The 21,334-nt window shown below is 40.7% G+C and overlaps 1 long non-coding RNA gene across 4 annotated transcripts; it reads left to right on the top strand.

Moving 5' to 3' along the window:
* The first annotated feature begins 284 nt into the window (after positions 1–284).
* Positions 285–21,092, top strand: LOC110354532 (uncharacterized). Of its 4 annotated transcripts, none has more exons than XR_011811391.1 (4): positions 285–15,101; positions 15,266–16,735; positions 17,880–17,954; positions 18,727–21,092. It is a non-coding gene; the product is annotated as an uncharacterized lncRNA (long non-coding RNA). The 4 variants fall into 4 exon arrangements; XR_011811393.1 differs by having other exon boundaries at positions 285–12,369; positions 14,825–16,735; XR_011811392.1 differs by having other exon boundaries at positions 285–15,437; positions 16,655–16,735; positions 18,727–21,090.
* Positions 21,093–21,334: the final 242 nt, after the last annotated feature.

The raw sequence follows: 21,334 nt of genomic DNA on the forward strand, positions 1-21,334 counted from the left end.
TGGATGTCCTCCCCCAAAAAAAGGAAAACTGGGAGATTTACAGAGACCTAAATGGGAGATGAACACCCTGTTGCTGTCACCTTTCAGTAGTAGATAGTGATTTGGTTTTTGTGTGTGTCAGTCTTCCCATAGAAAACCACTGGAAAAAATGAGTTCCACTTATTATTATTATTTAAATATTATTATTATTATTATTATTATTTAAATATTTAAATATTATTATTATTATTTAAATATTATATATTAATAATAATTTTAAAATATGTGTAAATAGTGAATTACTTTATGCAGTATCTTTGAGATTATAAAAGTGCAGTAGCTAAACAGGGTGACCCAATCTGTGTGTCACCATTTCTAGGAAGACCTAAAAGCTTGCTAGGCTATTGATGGGATAAAAAACTCTGTTTATGATATGTTGCAGTGCTGATAGCTGTATAGATTGAGCTTAATATGCCTGAATTCTTAGGTGGGACATGGAGTTCTTTGAAAAGACAAAAGGCTGACAGCTTTTCCCCACTTGCATAGTCACTGTCTATAGGCTAAACTTGTCTCCAGGCTTCTCTCTTGTTCTGGCAGGTATATATGTAGTCCCATGTTTTGAACACAATTGTTCGTCTTCTGTGGAATATGAATTTAGGAAGAGATCTCCAAGTCCCTAGAGTCTCAGGTAGAAATCAGACCACATGAAATATAAACAGCTGAGAATTTACTCTCTGTGGCTGAAAATTCAAGCCTGTCATTTCTGTGAAGACTTCTAATTTGTGTGTGTGATTAAAGATGCTCAGCCAGCCCTTCTGAAGGCGCTTAAACTAATAAACTCTGTTTCTTACTCAAAGCACAAAACTGACAACATCAATTTTGAAGAGCCAGGGAAGGAGTAAGTTTGAGTATTGCTAGGAAAATATTCTTCGGTGATGAAATCTTGTATGCCAAGTTTTAGCTTAAAGCAAATGCTAAGGACATAGATGACCCTGTAGAAAATGTTCCTTAAAACGCCAGTGTTGACAAACTGACTTTCAAAAGTACTTAGGATTGGCCCTGGGAGTTTAACCATAATCTTCAGTGGGAATAGATTCAGATCAGTGCAGAGAGCCTACGTGGAGCCCAATTGACTTCAGTGGTTACTGCACAGGAAGAATTGCAGTTTAGACAGATAATAAACTGTCTGCAATGGGGACTGTTACAGTAATGTGTTGCCTGTAGATGTTTCTCAGATCTTTTTGGCACAAAAGACAAGTATTTCACATAAGAGCATAAAATAAGCTCTAATTGAGAGTGCTTTCTAAAAATGTGATATGTATAATAAATGATTACTGAAAGAATAAAGATGTTTAAAATTATTCAAAGCAACTTTGCTTTAGAGAGATTTCAGTGTGAATTGATGTTATGAAATAAGTGATATAAAATCTGCTGGAGATAGATTGTAGTAAGTTACGGCATAACACTTTCTGATTCTTTAAGTACTATAAAAGTGTCCTAAGTATAAATAGGCTTACAATTTCTCTGGATCATTCTTGATGCTTGAATAATCTGTTGTAGCAGAGCCTCTGCCAGGCACAAACACACATAGCTCCCATGGATTTTCTTCTGCATCTAGCAGTGGCCATGCTTTTTTTGGATTGTTTTCCTTCCTGAAAAATGAAATCTAATTATGTAAATACAAGCTATACTTGTATATCATGGTAGCAGGAATCTTCACTTATTTCAGAAACTCCTCGTGTTCTAATTGTATAAAAAGAAATGAAATATCCCTAAGGGGAACAAGGCAAGGAAAGGAAAACTTTGGTTATCACAGTTTTACAAATACTCATCTGATGAAGGCAGCTAAGTCATAGACTGAAGGGACGTCCAAGTCTATGGCAAAATGGGGAAATTAAACTGTCTCCTACATTGAAGTCTTTTATAACATGGCCTTTACTTTTACCCAAACAATGTTAAAAACAGAAAAACGATAATGTAATGTTAGAGGCAGAAATGCCACATGCCATTTGGAATGCTAATTACTGTAAAAAGCGATCGTATCCACATTTATCTATAGGACTTGGGAAAACTGACTGGCACCTCCCACGAATTGCTGCTCAAACACGCTTGAGTCGCTCAGTTAGCAAGTCAGCAGCTTTCCCATCAGCATGGCACATATTTAATAAGTCAGAGTTTCCCCAGACAAAGCAACTTCTCATGGAAACTTTCTGGAATCAGACATCTTGCTTAAACACTCCTCCTTGAGTCTCTGTATCCTACCAGGGACTGAAGTCATGGTGAAGTTAGCTTAACAAAAGGAGAATGAGGATCCATCAGTAAGATAAAGCAAAACCAATGCTGATTATTATATTGGTTCAGCCCTACAGGCCATGTTTTTCCAACCTTGCTTCCTGCACAGAGTTCGTGGGGATGGACACACATTTGCCCCTAACACCCAGGCGCAGTGGGATCTTGTACCATGGGATCATTAAGACAATAATTCTTCTTCCCAAGATTTCAGTAATATAGAGATTGGTTTACACGTAGGTGTATATTTTTGTTACTATTAATACTTTTAATACTATTAATACCACACTGGCCCAATAAACAAACAAAGCAAAGTATAACTCAAATGAAACCACTATTTAATATCTTTGTAGAGGACACAAAGGAAGGTTAGGTGTCAGGGAAGGTAAGAACGTAAGTGCTAATCTCCAGCTTCAAAGACAGCATTAGTAATGTTGCAGGGACAGTAATTACATGGAAAAAAATTAAAACACTAAAATTGCACTTGACAGAATACCTTTAAACTAATATAGTGTTTGAGTCCACTAATGGTTTCTGGCTCCAATAAGTTTCCACAATTTTCTCTTTATTTAAGTCTTAAACTCTCCAAATTAAATGCAATTGGAAAATCGGTTTTCTTGTTTTACTTTATGCTCTTGCTAAATCAGCATCATTATATGATCTTGTTTTCCAGTTTCAAACTTTTCACTCTTTTTCATTGATGCAAAGTTTTGTTAGAACAGAACTGAAAACATTCTTTCTCTATTAAAGTGATTTTTAATTTCAATTTTGTCCTTTTCATATGTCCCATCTCCTTTGCCCTTCCAGTATTTTTATGGTCCATGACCAAATTATGTCTGGGGATAGCCCTTGGCATCCTGGTTTGGGCCAGGATCACAAGGCCACTGGAAATCAGTGGAAAATGTTTTCCAGTGCTTCAGACACACACCTACAGAATAAAGCAGAAATGGCAGAAGAAAGGAACCTATCATCTGTAATGGTCACTGCCTCAGGTTCTTATAGCCCTTTGTAGTCTCCTTGCTGGCCAGATTGCACCCATCTGCTGTGGTGACTCATCGAGGAAAATGTGGGGGAAAGCAATAAAAGAATTTTTGAGTGCGGTGACTGTCTCCCATTTAGTTCCAGTTTTCTGGTGATGATGAATATCTTGGCTAGAGGTACTTTGATTATCTTCATATTCCAAGTGATTTTGTGTTACTTCAAGCGAAAGCCACAAAAGGAGGAAACCTGTGCATCAAGCACCTTCCAGCTGTGTCCAAGGCACCAGGAAGGTGAAGTTGCATCTTATTTTTTTTTTTCCTGGTGCTCACTGAATATTCTTTAAAATTTTAAAATAGTTTTTTTTTGTGCTGAGACTTGAAATCTTGGGCATAGGTACCAGGGGAAATTCATGTTCTGCTGGAGCTCATCTCAGGCTGAGGCTGTTTTGCGTCTGGTATATCTGTACAGCCCTTTGTCTTGAAATTATGTTTGCTTTTGAGATATATATACACCATACGTATATAGATACTAGTAGTTAATAAGTAAAGGAAAGCAGTATGTCAGTAGAGGATTGCTCTTCTGGCTCTCAGTTAATCCCTTGTCAGCTCAGAATAACAGCACTTTAACCTACCAGAGCTGCTTTGAGTTTCATCCTGGGTTAGAATTTTTAATCCGGACCATGATATGAACGGAGAGTACTATTGATCCAAGGTAAGTGCTTGTGTATGGATAGATAGGAAAAATCTGTTTATTTGTTTACGCTACCAGCTGTAATCAAACGGTACAGGAAAAGCACAAGACCATTTTTCTATCATGAAATGGCATTCTGGATGCAAATACTGGTCTGAAACCTGCCAGGGTTTTTAGATCCTCACTTAGTGTTTGCTCAGCAAGCGTCAAAGTTTGCCACTGCAAAATTTTGCTCTTGCTTTGCAGTCTGAGAATAAACAGTTTTGCTCAGCTCTGTTAGCAGCCCTTAGCCTCTAAAGGTTATGATCAAGCAGATCTGCTAGAGAAAAGCCACATTTAATTGGGATTCTTATCTCCTGGGAATTCTCCCTCGGCTCTGGAGGGGAAATCTCTCTGCCTTCGCAGTGTAACACTTTTGCTTCAGCACTAGGCAATGCATATTTCATTGAGCCATGGGGAGACTCACCGCTGACACCAAAGAGGGCAGCTGGAGCTGCATGAGGACTTCAGAAGGGCTTCCTGGGAAAGCCCTGACTGCAGGAATCCTTCCAGAGCTGCTGAAAGAAGAGAAGATGTGCTCTGTATAATTGAGGCAGTTTTCTTCCTCCAGCTGGTAGGATGAGATGTAATGTTCACACAACCGGTGCAGGGAGAAGCAGAGATGCCTCCGTGGCAGTTTTCCTAGCTGACCTTTTGCTTTACCAGTGATTTTGCTGATTCTTTTCCTTCCCTCCCCTGTGCCCCCCCGAAAAAGCTGTGCAACTCACTGCAGCAGACGGAAAAATTTTGCATTTCCTATTTTCTTCCAAGCCAGACTAAGAGCTCTATGTACTCCTCATGAGGCATTTTGCTAATCGATACAGATCCACATCACCTTGTCACATTCAGCAAATGTGAGAGGCTGCCCAAGAGCTGCACCCTTCTCCCACATGTGGACGTGCCACAGCAATGTGCATTAAAATGCTGTTGTGGTTGTGGGCAGTATTTTTTGGAAACTGAGCCTCGTGAACGAAGGAGCAGTGGTAATGAAGTGATATACTGTTGGTCTTGGGGCTAGTGTAGTTAAGGAGAAGCTATAGCTCTTCCTAACAAGGGAAAAAGCAATTTCTTAGAGTTGAACTTTGCAATAATGAAATGTGAAACTCGGTGTACGTATCACTGCTGTAGCTAAGGGCCATCGGCTGCTGATGGATCAAAATGTCCTCAGTCTCCAAAGAAATTCTCAGAAAGGCCAAGAACAGTTTCGTAGTTTTAGAGGCTGTGGAACATCTCTGAGCTGCTCAAAACTAGTTGCAATACCTCAAGCAATAACCCCACTTGTTTTGTTTTGTTTTCAGAAAAAGCAGAAAGAATCTAACACAGAAAGTAGAGTAGTAGAAAAAAAACAGTGTAGACTTGAATTAAATTCCATATTTTTGGGAACAGCATCAGAAAATGTGTATAACTCAGTAAACATCATGTATACATCTAGCTTAAAAGAAGGATTTTGCAGAGCATTTTGAGCAAAACATATATTAAAGTATCACCATTTCTGAATATTCTTTTTTACATTAATGTTATAGGCTCAGTAGTACTTAAGTATGATTATTATTTTTATTGTTTTTGTATAGTCTTTCTAATATGTCTGGTAAGAAAGATATAGAAGAATAATTAGAGATAAGCCACTTTTCAATTAACTGCTACCTGCTGCTACCCGTTGGTGGACATAAATTGCTAGCAGATAATTTTATCCTTGTATTACTTGAGAACCTTTGGACATCATGTGCTTGACCTAAATTTTTAATGATATTATGAAGCCTTAGTTAAATATAAAAATGATGATTTTGGAGCACAGTTCTTTAATAAAGTTCCTTGGGCTGTATTTTTCTTGTATTCAGCTCAGCATGTGAATGTTTTTGTGTCCTTTTGCTTTAGCTACAACAATGTGGTTTCTAAACCTTAACATGGACTGACTGACATAACCCATTAGAGGCTACATTGGAGAAAAGGCTGGTGAGATCTGTTCAAAGGAAATTCTAACTGAGTTTTTGACAAAAAGTAACAGTGCTTAGTCATGAATCTATGGATGAATACAATCCAAGTTTTGGTTCAGATATGTTATTTCCTGAGCCATAATGATGCTGAAATGTAGGATGTGTAGTGCTACTAGAAAAAAAAGGATAGATTTCAAATTGTTCTTTTGAAATAATTGTGATTTTTTTCCTCACATTTCAGCCTATTCCAAGTAATGTAAGTGAATATAGAAAGAGTTTTCTACTCTTAAAGATTACCAAGTTTTCTACTCTGTAAAGTGTTCTATGAAGAAATAGAATATAATCTTCAGTAGATAAAAACTAATTAGGAGGCTTGTGTACTTAAATGTAGAATTAGTTCTCTCTATGCTTAGGAGTGAAGCTTATACCTTATTACTCCCACAAGAAGAAAATAAAAATACATCTTTTCATACATACCAAAAATCCAACAAAAATGAGAGTTTCTTCTATACAAAAGCTAACCTACTGTGTCTTCCATCCACAGATACAACAAATGACATCAGTAAGTGAATATTTGCATAGCACCAAGTGTGACATATATGTAGTATGTAGTCAGCACAAGTTTTACTTAATCTGTTTTCTACCATCATTCCATTCTATACTTCCCTCACCAGGTTTATGTTACAATGATGATTGAAATATTCACTAACTTTTTTTTTTTTTTTTTTGATGGGGGATGTTAAACAGAATTCTCTTTGGTATGAGATGCGCAGTGTTACAGTACTTTAAGATGATATCATCGCAGACTTAATCAAAAGTGCACCACTCCACTTTAGTAATCATTTTGTTTTCCTAATCCCAAATGTTAAAACACATGTAAGATACCTCTTGTATCACCAGGCTTATTTAAAAATCAGGGGATATATATTAATGTTAGACATTAAATTAGCCATGAGATTTTAGCCTTCAGGGTTTGGATTTTCAGACATTCCCTGCACCCTGTGGGCTGGACGTGCTGCCTTTGTTTAAGTATGAGCTAAGTCTCTTCCATGATGATGTGACTCCTCCAGGGGATGTTTGAGCAAAACACCATATTGTGTGAGCGGCAATAATGCTGGCAATATAGATAATGCTGGAAAAAAAAAAAGACAAGACAGTGTGTTACGGGTGTATCTGACCCATTGAGACTAAAGGGGTACAAATGAAGGCTGTTTGGAGATGGGATAAAAATTGCAGGTGGCAGGCAGTAGGCAGCACATGGGATCAGCCTGTGAATGTCAGCATTTGCAGGTTGCCCCCCAAAATACGCTGTGAAAAACAAAAGGAAATTTAATGAAAACAAAACCCATCCCTCCCCCAGTTTTCAGATGAAGAGAACTGAGGCCTGGAAGAGCAAAATATGTTTCTCTCTTTGCACTTGAAATAGCACATCACTGGGGAGTGCCTTGATGGAGGTGGCAGTGTCCAGGAGCAGGTGGGCTGGAGCTGGAGCACATCAGTGAATGTTTCCACAGGGTAACAGATCAGGATTTGTCCAACTGTGTCTAAATATCACGTCCTTCTGAGCCATATGGAAATGCTCAGGGGGAAGAATATTATCTGGTCTTTGTCATAAAGGCTGCTAAACCTTCTTCCCAACTGTTCCTTGATATTGATTATCTCAGTGCAAAGAAAATGTAGCAGGGAATTATGAAGTGCTGTCTGAAGAAAAGAAAACCTAGAACTAGGTTTCTAGGGGTTACCTTTGATCTAAAGTTTTAAACTTTAATTTGGTATTAAAAAGAACTTAGTTGATCTACCCAATTTCATTTAAAATACAATGGCAATAATTTCTTTGAATTATAGAAGTAAAACAAAAACAAACAAAGACACTTCTGAAGCTAGTAAACTCCTTTAACTTAAAGCATCCACAAATTTCTTTAATATTTCTTTACAACTGCTTTCAGACTGAGAATCTGTTATATGGCTCAGCTGCAGGAAAATTTTATGGCTGAGTTATAACCCCCTCTCCCTAAAAATAGGCAGCATATAAATGATGGGACTGCAATAGGCGAGGAAGGAAGTGATTACAGGACCCAGATAAAAGAAATTCATCAGAGCCAAGGTCAAGGGAAGGAAGAACTTTGGAAATGTGCTGAAAGTAAAGGTAAATCCACTCATGAAAGTGTCATTATCCTGCAGGCTGATATCAGATAGTGATATGAGTATCGGCCTCTATTTTCTTTTCCTCCATGTATGGATTTCTGAAGTCCAGTTCCAATTAAGATACAAGTCCATGGAGTTTGATGGTAAGTGAAAAATAAAAATGCTGTTGACTGTTTTAATAATAAACACCAGATATGCCTTTGCAAATTTTCAATTCAGATACACTTTAGGTAGTAGCTGGCACTCAAAAGCTTTCTTGCTCATGGTAATCTTACCTAAATCCCTAATAACTATGAATTAGGCTTTAACTTTGTGACAGCCACCTCTCAGAAAAGAATGAAAACACTTCTGTTTCAATCCACAGAAACATCCTGTTATGGTATTTCAGTTCATCCTCTTTTAATCACCACAAGAACCTGAAAGTGCAAAGGCGCATGAAAAATAAAAATAAGCACTTTACCAGGCATTTCTGAACTTTAAAAAACAAGGTTTAGTTTGGTTCAAGTCAGGCTTGACAGATGAGCAGTAGTGTTTATAGGTTCTTAGTCTTCCACGCAGGTTGTCCTATCCAAATTTTATGATGGCAAAAGTTGTCCGATTAAATCGCCCATTTTTCCATTTGCGCTTTGATAAATCACTTTTATGCAGATAGTAAAAAACACAGAAAACTTGGCAGATCCTGATCTGGCCTGTTAGCCGTGTACTACCTCTCTGCAGGGTGCTGAAAACAGAATTATACACAGGGACTGTCCCCTTTTTTCCAGCAGGATGAGTGCAGGTCTGAAGCACAGGCTGGTGACCGAGGACAGGGCTGGCTTGGAGCAGAGTCCCCAGCAGGACCTGTCCAAGGGCAGCAAAGTTTTCAGCTTGCACCTCTTCTTCTTTCTGAAGTTTTAAGATTTCTGAAATGAATTTTTGCTGTGTGAGGTAAAAGAGGCCTCAGGCAACTTCATCTTGCACAACCAGCCTTTGCCGACCTTGGCAGAAACACAAAGGTCGCGTTTAACTTTTCACACAGGCGAACTATTGAACAATGGCTGCTATGTATTAGGAATAACAAGGATTTTCTTTAGCATTTCTTGTGCAGGTTTCTTTTCATCCATTCTTTCCTTCAGAGAATACCCTGATTTCCCGTGAAATGGGTTCCCTTTGCAAGGCTGACTCTAGCTGCTGATTCCTGTCCACCATCCGTCTTAATGCTCCAGTGGAGAGAGCAGCTGGTAATTTGGAGTGAAAATGTGATTTTTGCTTAAAAATAGCATAAAAAAGACTCAACAATGGCTAATAGGAAAATGTATCAGAGAATGACGCTTATTACATTGTTCCTGAGCTTCAGTAATGCGTTAGGATTTTCTCTCATTAGAGTGTTAAAGCACGTGAAAATCCAAACTCAGTGAACAGAAAGAACAAAAACAACACTGAAGTTGTCTCTTCAGGTAAGGCAAATTCTGGTTTTCTTGTTTAAAGTCTCTGCTACCTACAACACTAACTGGACCAGAAGGCAGGCCTGGTGAAAGGGTGATGGCAACTGGATTTGTCCCTGCCTGCCTGATACACACAGCTCCCCACAGGCACGGTGCCACAGCCCTAGTTTCTGACCCATCTGGGATTCATCATGGGTCACAACTACCACAGCACAGCTGGAAAACATGGAAATATGCTGGGCTCTGGGGCCAAACAGTAAGTTTCAAGGAGAAACCTCGTAGTCCTTCCCTGACCTGGGAGGCGATGTCCTGTGAACAAGGCCTGTAACAGAGCCATGGGGTTTTGCAAATGAAAGAAATAGCTGTGTGAAAAGGAAACAATATGCCATATAAATGAAAAAAAAAAATAGGGACCATTAAATTTTGTTGGGAGAAAGAGAAAAAAATCTTAATTTCCAGCAACAAGTTGCTGCCATTGTTATGTGCTGCCAAATATTTGTGCTATTGTACCTTTAGCCTGTATCTGCACAGTGGATCTGTGGGTGTGTATGGGGAACCATAGCATGTTGCTTTCCCTTTTGGGGTGTCTTGTGGGCTACATGAAATGGATGGAGACTCCTAAAGAATATTATGGTTGTGCAGGAACACTTTAATTTTCTTTTATTTTCAACTAGACAGATAAAGTCTTCTGGTTATTTTTCCCTTTGTTTACAACAGAAACCATATGGTTATGAACCAGAGTTCATTACTGTCAAGAAGCTTGTGGAAGCCTAGAAGAAGGAGTTATTAACTTTTTAAACAGCATTTTTTTTAACGCAGAATAAAAGCTGAAATGGACTGGCAGCTAGGTGCTGAGCCACAGATATGTACAGCTCTTCCTGGCCCCACCGACCTGCCCAGTGCACAGGAATTAAGGAGAAAAACAGGTACAAGGACTCTGCACGAGAGGGGCAGGGAGACACTGGGGTCCATGGGGCAGAAAAAGGCATTGCAGGCAGCGGGTGAAGAGCTGCCAGCAGGGCCGCGTGTGGCTCCTGATGCTGCTTCTTGTGTGTCCAGGCTTGGTTCTGCAGAGGCGACATCATCAGATGTGCAGATCTGTGCAGCAGGGTTCCCAAACAGCAGGGGGAAATTAGAAACTCCAGACACCCTCAGAGTTCCTTTTCAAGTCTTATTTTCTTACCTCATTTTAACCTCTGTGAGGCTTTGTGCTCGAGGCCTCTGAGCACAAACTACAGCGAGTGCATTTGGGAGCACCCGCATCCCAGCCCCTGATAAGTAATTGGGTCTGTGCCAGCACATTACAAGGCGACTGTATAGACAATGCCTTTTATTGCCTAATCAAAATACTCGGGGCTTTTACATTTTGCAAGGCTGACTTGCCAAAGGCTTCCTTGAGCTGCACATGCTGCTGCTTTGTCTTGCTTTTATGCCTTATTGAATTCCATTAAAAGACAAACAAATCTCGCAGTCATTAGGCACCTCGCTGACAACACCTGTCAGTCTGTCACTCCGAGTCACAGGCAGCTACCGTGGAGCTTCATTTGGCAGAATTAGGGGAAAATAGAAAGAAACATATCTGGGGCACCTGTCCTCTGCGAAGGAGTGATAGGATTATTGGTACCTAAAAGGAGCTCATTGTGCTGCTCAAAGAAGGTGGATAACAAGTACCATTGCAAGCCAGTTGCAGTAATCAGTGTTGTTCATCATGTTCGTGGATTCTCAAACATTTTCCCAATTTTTAATGGGGAGGAGGCAACCACATTGCGAGTGTTCAGTTATGGACACCCTGGAAACGTGCACAAAGACAGATACACAACCACACATTCCTCAGCAATTAATTGCCATTGACCTAACTTGCGTTTGTGACCTTGCAATGTAACAAGTGCTACTTTAATCCACAGAGATCCCGTTTGCTTTAGAGGAACTATTAAAAGGATTAGGGAAATTTCCATTGTGAGACTTTTTACTCTAAGATGGAAGGTTTTACTATTGTACCATGTATGTACACAGAGAGAAAATACCTCTTCTTCAGAGGTAAATGATTAAAGGGGTTGAAAGCGAACACTACGGATACTTTTTCCTCAAAAATGCGCAAACAAAACCCCAGTCTCTGCTTTTTAACCAGTCTCTGATTTTGTTTGGTCTTTCAACTGGCATTGTTCCAACAATTACTACTTAGTGACTTGCATGTTCAATGAAGCCTGTGTGGAAAAAGTTTGCACTTTTGTCTTCCACTTCTATTTTAAACTTTTCTTTGATTTCATTCTCTCTTTTTTTTTTTTTGTTTTTTGTTTTTTGGGGGGGGGGTTTATAGGGATACAAAATGGAAGAGAGCTCCAATAAATCTGCATTGCCCTAGCTCCACCGAGAAGCTATTGTACAGTTCTGCAGCTCCTGGACACCACTGAACAAGGGCATGCCCATGGGGTTTTTTGTGAAATTTGGAGCATTCCAGGTCACTCTGATCTTACTGGTAGGAAAACAGGGCAATATCCAAAGCTTTGTGAAGTCTGTCAGTTATGGATATGTAAAATTAGGGAGAAACAGCAAAGAAGTTGCATCTGAGTAGAGCATATGTTATTTGACATATATTTTTGTATACGTGGATCTAAAATTCAAACGATGACTTTTATTTCAACTAATTATGTGTTGTAGGTCTATTACAAGTAGTCTTGACATAATTTTTTAGGACCATAGCATTCCTATTATCCTTTATGTCTTCAATTAGGAATGAAGAAACTTGGTAAAGTGTAAAGCTGGAGAAAAAGAGTAAAAGTAAAACACTTGGTAAAGTATAAAGCTGAAGAAAAAAGAAACTCAGTAAAGAGTAAATATCCTGCAGGCTGAAACGCTGTTGGAATGACCCATGTTCATTGGAGCCAAAGGTGTGTTAGGAGATGATTTCCTTGAATACAGCTGATGTTCCCGTAGCATGGTTTTTGTGTTTATCCTGCCATCCCTTTCCAGCCTTATTTTGCAATTGAAAACTGCTTTGTGCTGGTTTAGATGCATCACACTTCTGCACCAGTTGAATGCTCAGGGACTGGTTTGCATCCTGACTCCTAAGGATGCATGAGGACCAGGACTTGCTGGGTCTGGCTGAGCTGTCACATCATGAGTTAGCAAAGATAATAAAAACTATCCAGCCCTAGGACACATACAGTAGCTCTGGAACAGAAATAACAACCATTTCTGTACTCAGTACAACTTCTGCAGCCAACACTGAAAACTTTATTATTTAATCTCATCCATTCCCATGTTGGTGCACGAACCACTTGTACACCGTTCCACTCATTGCATCCAGACAATGCGATCTGTTTTGCTTTTCCAGACAATTTCATATTATTGTTGTTTTTCTCCTATTCAGTCCAAGTTTCCTTTATTTTTTCAATTTATTTTTAAGCTTCCCATTGAAAATGATATCTGTACCACTGCTGGGGCCAGTGCTATCGGGAATCCCTTCCTGCTGGGTTTTATCCATGGGGCTCTCATGCTTCTTCTGTGCCCCATGTGAGCCCAGGGAGGGTAACCACATCTGTGCGTTAACACCTGGCTGGTAAATATGAGCTGAGTTCCTGAGAGAACAATAAAGTTTCTGAAAGAACAGTAAAAGCTCTTATCTTTTAATCAGCAGCTCCTGGGCTAATTCCCATTGCCCGTTTCTGAGCTCCACAATCCTCACGAGGCATTGCACTCTATCCCAGGGCAAGGAGCCAATTTGACAGGGTTTTTGTTGCTGACCTGCACTGAAGGTTGTTGCAGCTCTAAGTGCTGTTTCCCTACAAGAAAGGTGCCTTTGTGTCTGAAAGAAAACATCATCACTACATGGCTTTTTCAGGGGAGTTTTGCCTGTTGATCTTGTATTATCAGGAGCAGAATACCCGATCTGCGGAGGGAATAAAGGCTTTCTGTGGTCACAAAAGATGAGCTGTCTATGTGGGCTTGGGAAACCTATGGAGAGGTGCGCCTGACACAAAATACAGTCAAATCAGAGGGAGACTTCCCATTTATTTCAGTGGGTCTTGGCCCAAACCCTTGTGTTATGCTGAGACACACCCTGTGTTTGGTAAAAAAGCACCATGCTGCCCATAACAGCAGGCTGCTGGGTATGAAAAGGCAAAGCTGGAGAAGCAAAACCACAAGCGGCTGCACAAGGGTCAGGACCACAGGTGACTCAGCCCAAAGGACAAACTTTGTATCTGAGAGACGGTCCTACCCCAAAATATCTAACTGCCAGTGGTCTTCAGCAGACTTTATGGATTTATGACTGTATATAATGACCAGCTTTTTCATATATATATATATGTATATATATATATATATAGTTTTCATTAGTGTTACACCAATCTGAATCTTTAAAAAACTTACTAATAGTTTTTATAGTGAAAGGGGACCATGAAGATAATATTTTCTAATTGGTTATCATGCATAACACAGGCCTAAGAATATCAGGAGTTGGCCTTTATCCTGACATCAGTCCCAGTTCTCTTCCTGTCTTTATGGAAAAGGATTTTATACAAAACTGTATGTATTGGGAGAAGGAAAAGCTTGCCCCTAGTTTGTCAGGTGTGCCACTGTAAATGACCAGTGCAGTCACATCTGTGATAAACTGGAGGGTTCTGGTTGCAAGTGGGGTTTACAGCGGCCATGTGAGGTAAGCACAAAGAATTTATTGTGTAAGCAGTTCACGCGTATAAAATGTGCAGCTGTCTTTATTATTAAATGACTTTGCTGGCGTTTCAATATGCAATTAATTCAGCATTAAAAGGCCCAAAACACTCCACAGGCATTTCCATTGCATGCAGAAGCTGGTATTTTGCTGAAAATGGAAGGGGAAAATCGGCCCTGAAATGCATCATGTGAACACGAGGTGGCACCTGGATCTCATAGATGGAGCAGTAGCCAGCCTGGGCACACTTCCTACACACCAGGAGCACTTTATTTATATATTTTTATTGAAAAGCTGGAGAAACAATATGAAGATAAGGGGCTGAAAGAAATGCTGTTGGCATAATGTATGGGCTGTATTTGCTTTTTAATGCATGCTTTTTCTGCTTGGGATAGGAGTGCTGTTTGGCTGAAGGAGTGAATGCTAGTTAACATTGTACTGTTTCCCATTGCAAAGGAGCATGTGGTGACCTTTTGGACCTTCGGATATATCTGCTGCAATCGGTGGCACCTCTTTTGTAGCTGGGAAGACATTCTGGCTATAATTAAGTTGGGTGCTCTCCTTTGTGCTTTCCCCTGTAGTCATCAGTCAGGCTGCTGCGTGTATCTTTGGTGCATTTTTTCCTTTCTGGTTTTATCCTAAGGGAGTCGTCTTTCTTCATTTATGTTCAGCACAATATTCTGGAGCAATGGAAACCTTTGATGAACTTTTTGCTTGAGTTCCTGCTGGGACAACACCATGGACCAAGCCATCCAATTTCCACCACCTCCCTTCTCTCCTGCAGGCTCCTCCAAAGGGGCTGAAGGCTCAGAGGGGCTTCCCGAGATACCCACTCCCCCAACCCACAGGCAGAGGCCTGTGGAGCTCGCTTTGGTCCTAAGGTTGGTTTTCCTCTTAAAACCTGAAGACTCGGAGCTGCATTTTCTTTCCCTTGAAGACCCCATCATGGTGAGTAGGCCAACCTCTCAGTGACAGGCAAAAATACATCCAGTACACGCTCACTTTACATGGACAAGAAGTAACCCTTCTCCATGAAACCATCAACATTGTGGGACAATTGGCTTGTCCAAATTAGTAGTCAGTGAAATCAGCCCCTGTGTTTTTTCCCATAGATGCTAGTGCGAAGGAGTGGGTCTCCCATTTCCCTCCTGTCCAAGCTGAAGGACTCAATAGAAAACTACACGATTTGTGTGAGCTGGAGACAAAACATGCTCAGAAGAGGAAATTCAGCTATGGAACATTTTTGAAGTGATATATTCAAAATCTCTGTTTCAGAAAAACATGGTAAAACTTGTCTTGTGCTATGGGATGTTTAGTATGTTAACATGGAAAAGGCCACAATAGCTTGTAAAATCTAGGACAGAAACCTGAAACGTTCACCTCCACCCACTTTAAATATATCAGGCTTTGAGTAACAAAATAATAAACTCAGTCTCAGAGATTTTACTCCAGAAAGGGAGAAGGAACGCTAATGATTTCATATTAGCACTGAGTTCTGATAGGACATGCTCATCCATTACAATAAAAGCACGTAAAGTTATGATAAATGTAAGCTTAAAAATGGAAATGCCAGCATCAAAAATTGCTGTGAAACTGCTGCTCCCTGAATGTGATCTGATTGTGCTGTAAACTTGATTGTGCTGTAACTTTCAAACAATTATGAAAACATTTATGTATTTTTATTAGCACTTGTAAATTATGCAGGGCTTTTTACTGTAGAGTCATAAGAAAGAGGAAAGCCTAAATGTACGGCAGAGATCTTCCAAGTTCCTAACATATGAAAAAGTCATGATGATCCTTCACTTAATTAATGTCATGTTTAATAGCACATTATTTTCTGCAAAGATTTAGCTTGGCCTCATAGAAGGAGATGGAAATCGCTGATGGCTGGATAACCTTTTCTGGTCTCTTGGGAATAAAATCACAGCCCTGGATATAACTATTACTAATGCTGAGGTGTCTTCCCAGCACACTGCTGCCACGTCCTGTGGACAAGGGAAAGCCCTCAGGTGGAACAACGTGGCTGCAGCTCCGTGCTGGTGGCACACTCAGCTTCTCTTCTTCTCCTGTTCTTCATCTTCTTCTTCTTTCTCTTCTTTGGGAAATTTGGTGACATGGCTTTCATAAGGGCAGGATTTGACCTTAAGCCCTGAAGTAGCTTCATTTTTGAATGGTATTTTTTTATTAATTCAAATGGCAGTTTTGTCTGCGTTTTGCCCTTAGACCCAAGCTTAGGGGTGTCATGAAAACTTCAAATAACTTAAATCTGGTGGAAACAGTCTTTGTTACATCTGAAAATGCTTGGCTGGCTTCTGCAGGGAGCAGGATCTCCTCCAAGTCAGCACACCCAAACCTGCACCTGCAATTGCTGTAAAGGAGGAAATCCTCAGTGGAAGGATAAGCTACTTTGGAAATAACAAAACCCAAGTCCAAGCAAAGACTCAAAGGAAAAGGTGAAGATATTTTAACCACTGACACAGATTTCTCCTTTTTTCATGCAGAACAGCAGCTGAAAACATTTAAAGAAAATGATTCTTAGCAGTGAGTGGCTTCAGGCTTCTGCTGGGCAGTGCTGGAGGAAGGTGGGTGAGATGCAGGAAGCGAGGAGCTCAGGATGCCCGGCCATGTGTTGGGGCTCCTGTTTGAAATGTTGTGGTGGCTCTGAGCCCATGGAGTGCTGGTCTGGCTGTTGGTAGATGTCAGGCACTCAATCAAGCAGAATGAAGACTGTAAGCAAATAAAAAGAAAGAAGTCACTAAGTATTTATCATGCATAAAGCCACCTTCAACCTGTCAAGAGAAATAATTGCAAAATGATCCAGTAACACTCGACTTGCTGAGATCTCTGTCAGCTCTAACTGGGAAGTAAATAATACAGTGAGTTTAATGGTCTAAGTTACTTGAATTCAAACGTTAATTTAATGAAATAACTTAGCTGTCATAAATGCCAAAACATGCCATTATCGTACAATCACACCCGAGTAAGGGCTGAGCAGGCTTTACCCACTTGACTAACCCATTTCCCCATCCCCAGGCAGCTGCTGCTCCGAGGCTGCTGATTGTAGGGGTGTTGTAGGGACACCCAGCCCGGCACTGAGCTCTGTACAACAGCAGCTTGATTCTTCCCTCTGTCTGCAGAAGCTGATCCCAAAAAGCTGAGGTCTACACTTGGAAAATGCTGAGTACTGGCTTTGATGCAGTGTCCTGTTTTGTCTTGCTTTTTTCGTTAAAAATACTAAAAAAAAACCCAACAAATTATAGCCTATGGCAAGCTGTAGCATTTAAAATGAGAGACTCCAGAGTTCCTCAAATGCATCCTTTGTAAAATTTTTAATTTTCATTAATGTCACATGCAGTTCTCTATCCTAAGGACCCCTCTTGGTGGAGCTAGCAGGAGAAGGCAGGTCTGGGCTTCCTGATGGCGAAGCAGTTATCCCTCAATGACCTCAAAAGGAAGGGAGAGAATTTTCAAAAGTTTCCATTTATTACCCCAAATTTATGAACTACTTTTCAGCTTCACCTTTATGCTGTTTTAGATAGCCAGTCCTGGATGTTGCAAGGCTAAGAATTCATGATCAGTGGAAATATTTGGAAATATTAATCAGATTGCAGGTATGTGAAGATAGAGTTTGTTTCCAAGCAGAGATTAAAAGACGTTTGAAAAGTTATGCATAGTTATTAGGGTAAGATTTTACTATCAGCAATGACAGTATTGTTTTTCTCGCAGTTTGAAAAAGAAGTAAAACCATCACACTTCAGGAATGAAGTACTGAAAATGTTAGCAGCTTGGACTCTCCAGCAGGTTAGCTTGTGCCGTTCCTTACGTGAACCTGTATGTGTTTAATTGTGCTCTCCCAGGACAGGGTCCTCAGACAATGCTGGTGAGCACAGCTCCGTGAGTGTTGGTGGCATAATGCAGTTTTTGCTCAGCGAACTTTTGGATAGAATCACAGTTTTGGAGTTCCCAAATGCAGTGGCAATGCACTCCCCTGTAATGTCTGCAGAGGAAGCTGGGGTGAAATAAGTTCATGCCTGAATACCAGAAGTTCATACCCTTTGCATCTAGCCGTAGATAAAGCACAAACTCAGGGAACCCAGCTTTCTTCTCTCAAAGCAGAAATAATGGTGGGCAGGCAGGAGAAGGGGAAAAAGGCCGAGAGTAGCATCGGTAAAAAGCATCAGTAGTGTGGGCTGCTGAAGGGAATCGCTGTTGAGGAGCTGAGGCATTCCTGGTAGCAGGGCTGCCCCTCGGAGCTTGTGTAAACACCTGTGAGCTGGATGCAGGCATGGGCTGGCTCTATGTGGGCAAGGGCACCTCCAGACATCGCTGCCCTGCTCTGAGAAGTGCCTGCAAGCCTGCACGTGCTGGGCTTGGCTGCCTCGGCAAGCCAGAACGTCACACTCCAAACCCTGCCTTTAGGATCGTCCTTATTTTTGGCTTCCAACTCTTCGGGTCACTCTCTGTGAATTATTAAAATGTGTGCTAAATTGTGCAAAGCTCTAGCTAATTATGATGTACTGATTAATTTCAGTAGACAAGTGTGGCAGTTCTAATGAATATTAATATTTTTTAGGCTGGGAGCTGCTGGCAAGAGGAACAAGCTTTCCGCATGGGTAGTGAGCGTGGCAGAGCACTACGGGGTTGATCAGCATCTCCTCAACTTCGCCTGGTGACGCTTTCAAGTCTTGTTTGCAGCATCAACGTCGCCATTGCAAAATGTAAGCTGTGAGCAGCTACAAATGAGTTATGAACGTTATTAATCAGAATCGCCCCCAAATCACCACCACCTGAAGAAAGGAAGAATAATTCATTGCAGTATTTCTGTTTGACATCACCCACGGTAAAGTGTGAACAGCAACACGCTACTTATTGGAAACTAAGCAATGAGATTTACAGCTAAATGACTTTCGGGGAGAACAACAGATTTATATGGTAATACAGACCTTACTGCAGATGCAGCATCCTCACAAATTTGTACACGTGGGCTGCTCTGCTTGCTAAAAGCTCAGTCTGCAGCCTAAGCAGAGGTAACCGGCGGCAGAAGAGGAAAATATCATCCCCCTCCAGTCGAGTTCTGCTCCTCAGGCAGCCAGCGCTGTCACAGCACATCCAAAGCTGTGAGCATGCCCCTGTCAGCGGGGCTGTCAGTCAGTCGCTGCCCCAGCCCTGCCTGAGTGCTGTGCAATATTGTGCCCTTACTGAAATGCAGCGATAGTAATACTGAAGGTGTTTTTTTTTTTTTTCTTCTTTTTTTTTGTTGCTAGCAGACAACTCAATTATGAATGAAAAGGAACTTTTTTATTAAGCAAAATTGAGGGGGTTACGAGGCAGTTTTTTAACATTTTAACCCTGGATTTGCTTTTTGCTCTTCTCTGGTGAAGTCTTCAGCTGGGCTTCAACCTGATCTCCCTGTGCCAGGGAGAGCCACAGCACACACGTGGCTTTGAAAGCCTTTGAGAAAAGACAGGGAAAGCTTTAATAATATCCCAACACGTGCCAGCCCAAGCAGCCAGCTGCTGCTTTTTTATTTTTGTAGCTTTCCAATCTGAACATGGAGGAGATGATTAACAGCAGTGCTCAACCCGCATTTTCTAGACAAACACCCCTTCAAAAAAAGCCCAAAGTCCATTTGGAGTAACTTTGATGGTCCCTGAAAAACCTACTGCAATTTGCTGAGGTCCTTTCAAAGCTCAAGGTGATGTTTAAGGTGATGCAGCTTGTGCCCCTGACTTCTCCTGTCTTCTGGAACTCCAGAGGATTTTATCTGTACCAGAATTATCCTGGACATTTTAGTACAATGATGTGCATGTCAGGTAAATGCTGTTGGCATGATTCTGAGGCATGCAGTCATGTTTAAGATGATATTTCTGTCATCAGCAGAAAGGTGCGCAATAGAAAAAGACAGAAATGGCCTTACCTGAACCTGCAGCTTCCTTCTCGAATAACCTTTAATTACATAAAGCCACATGAGCGAGGCTTGTTCAGGTGGAATCACTGTTCTTTTCTCAAAATTTCGGTATAGATTGGTACAACCCTATGGAAGCCAGTAGAATCACGCAGAAGCAGCTGGCAGCCAGCCCAGCATCGTGTTTAAAGCATCTGTTTTGATAGCAGCCTGCCATGATCTAAAAAAAAAAAATAAAATAAATTTAAAAAGAATACTATTGACTGCAAAAGCACTTCTCTTCAGGAAAAGAACACGAGATTATATTAGAGGAAATTTAATTAAATCACCAGAAAACCTACAAAAGTTCTAATCCCAGATCTATCAGTTTGCTTCTAAAATTGTCCATAAATCTCCTTGGTAGTCAATTTTATAATTCCTAGAAGACAAAATAAAAAATGAATGAGAAATGAAATAGGCTAAGGATTGGGATATTTTTTCTTTAGGCGGAAAGCTGACCATGAATTTCATTAATCCTGCTTAATATCCTACCTTGGCAGTCATTGTAAGAACTTAACATTCATCTACAGTGATAAAGTATACAGAACTAGGAAAAAGAAAAAAAAAAAAAGGTTTCCAGACCTGCTTTTATAATGTATATGAAACATACTGTGACCCACATTAGCTTTAACAACAGCGAGAGAGATGGAATCAGGGGATGCCGCCTCGTGGATACAATTATGTGCATTTCTGGTGTGTAGGGAAAAACTGGTATTACTGTAATTACCACAGCTAAAATTTAGAGTGTTCTGCTGTTTTTAAGCTGGGATGGACTCAGGGAATTGAAATAAATGATACAGCTTTGCAAATTTGTCAGAAAGTAGCATTTTCCATTAAAGAATACGCTCTATATAAGGATCCTTTACAGGCTTATAAACAACATCTTAAATCTACAGAATGTGCTGCTGTACATTATTGCAGCAGTACTTATCACGAAAGAACATTTGGGATGGATTTCTTATGTCTCCTGGGCTTTCCCTTTGATTTGCTGAGTCTTTTGCCCTGAACAATGGCAAGTGAGAGGGGTTTTTGGTGGAACAAACTGAACTGTCCAGGTGAGAAAGTTAATGCTGTGTCTTAATGGCAATAAATTCTTCACCATGAGGCCCTGGCACAGACTAACCCCAAAAGCTGGGGCTATCCCAGCCCTGGCAGTGCCCGAGGCTGGGCTGGGTGGGTTTGGGGCAGCCTGGGCTGGTGCGAGGGGTCCCTGACCGTGGCGGTGGGGCTGGGTGGG

The sequence above is a fragment of the Anas platyrhynchos genome, chromosome 9, assembly GCF_047663525.1.
Source record: "Anas platyrhynchos isolate ZD024472 breed Pekin duck chromosome 9, IASCAAS_PekinDuck_T2T, whole genome shotgun sequence".
Lineage (NCBI taxonomy): Eukaryota > Metazoa > Chordata > Aves > Anseriformes > Anatidae > Anas > Anas platyrhynchos.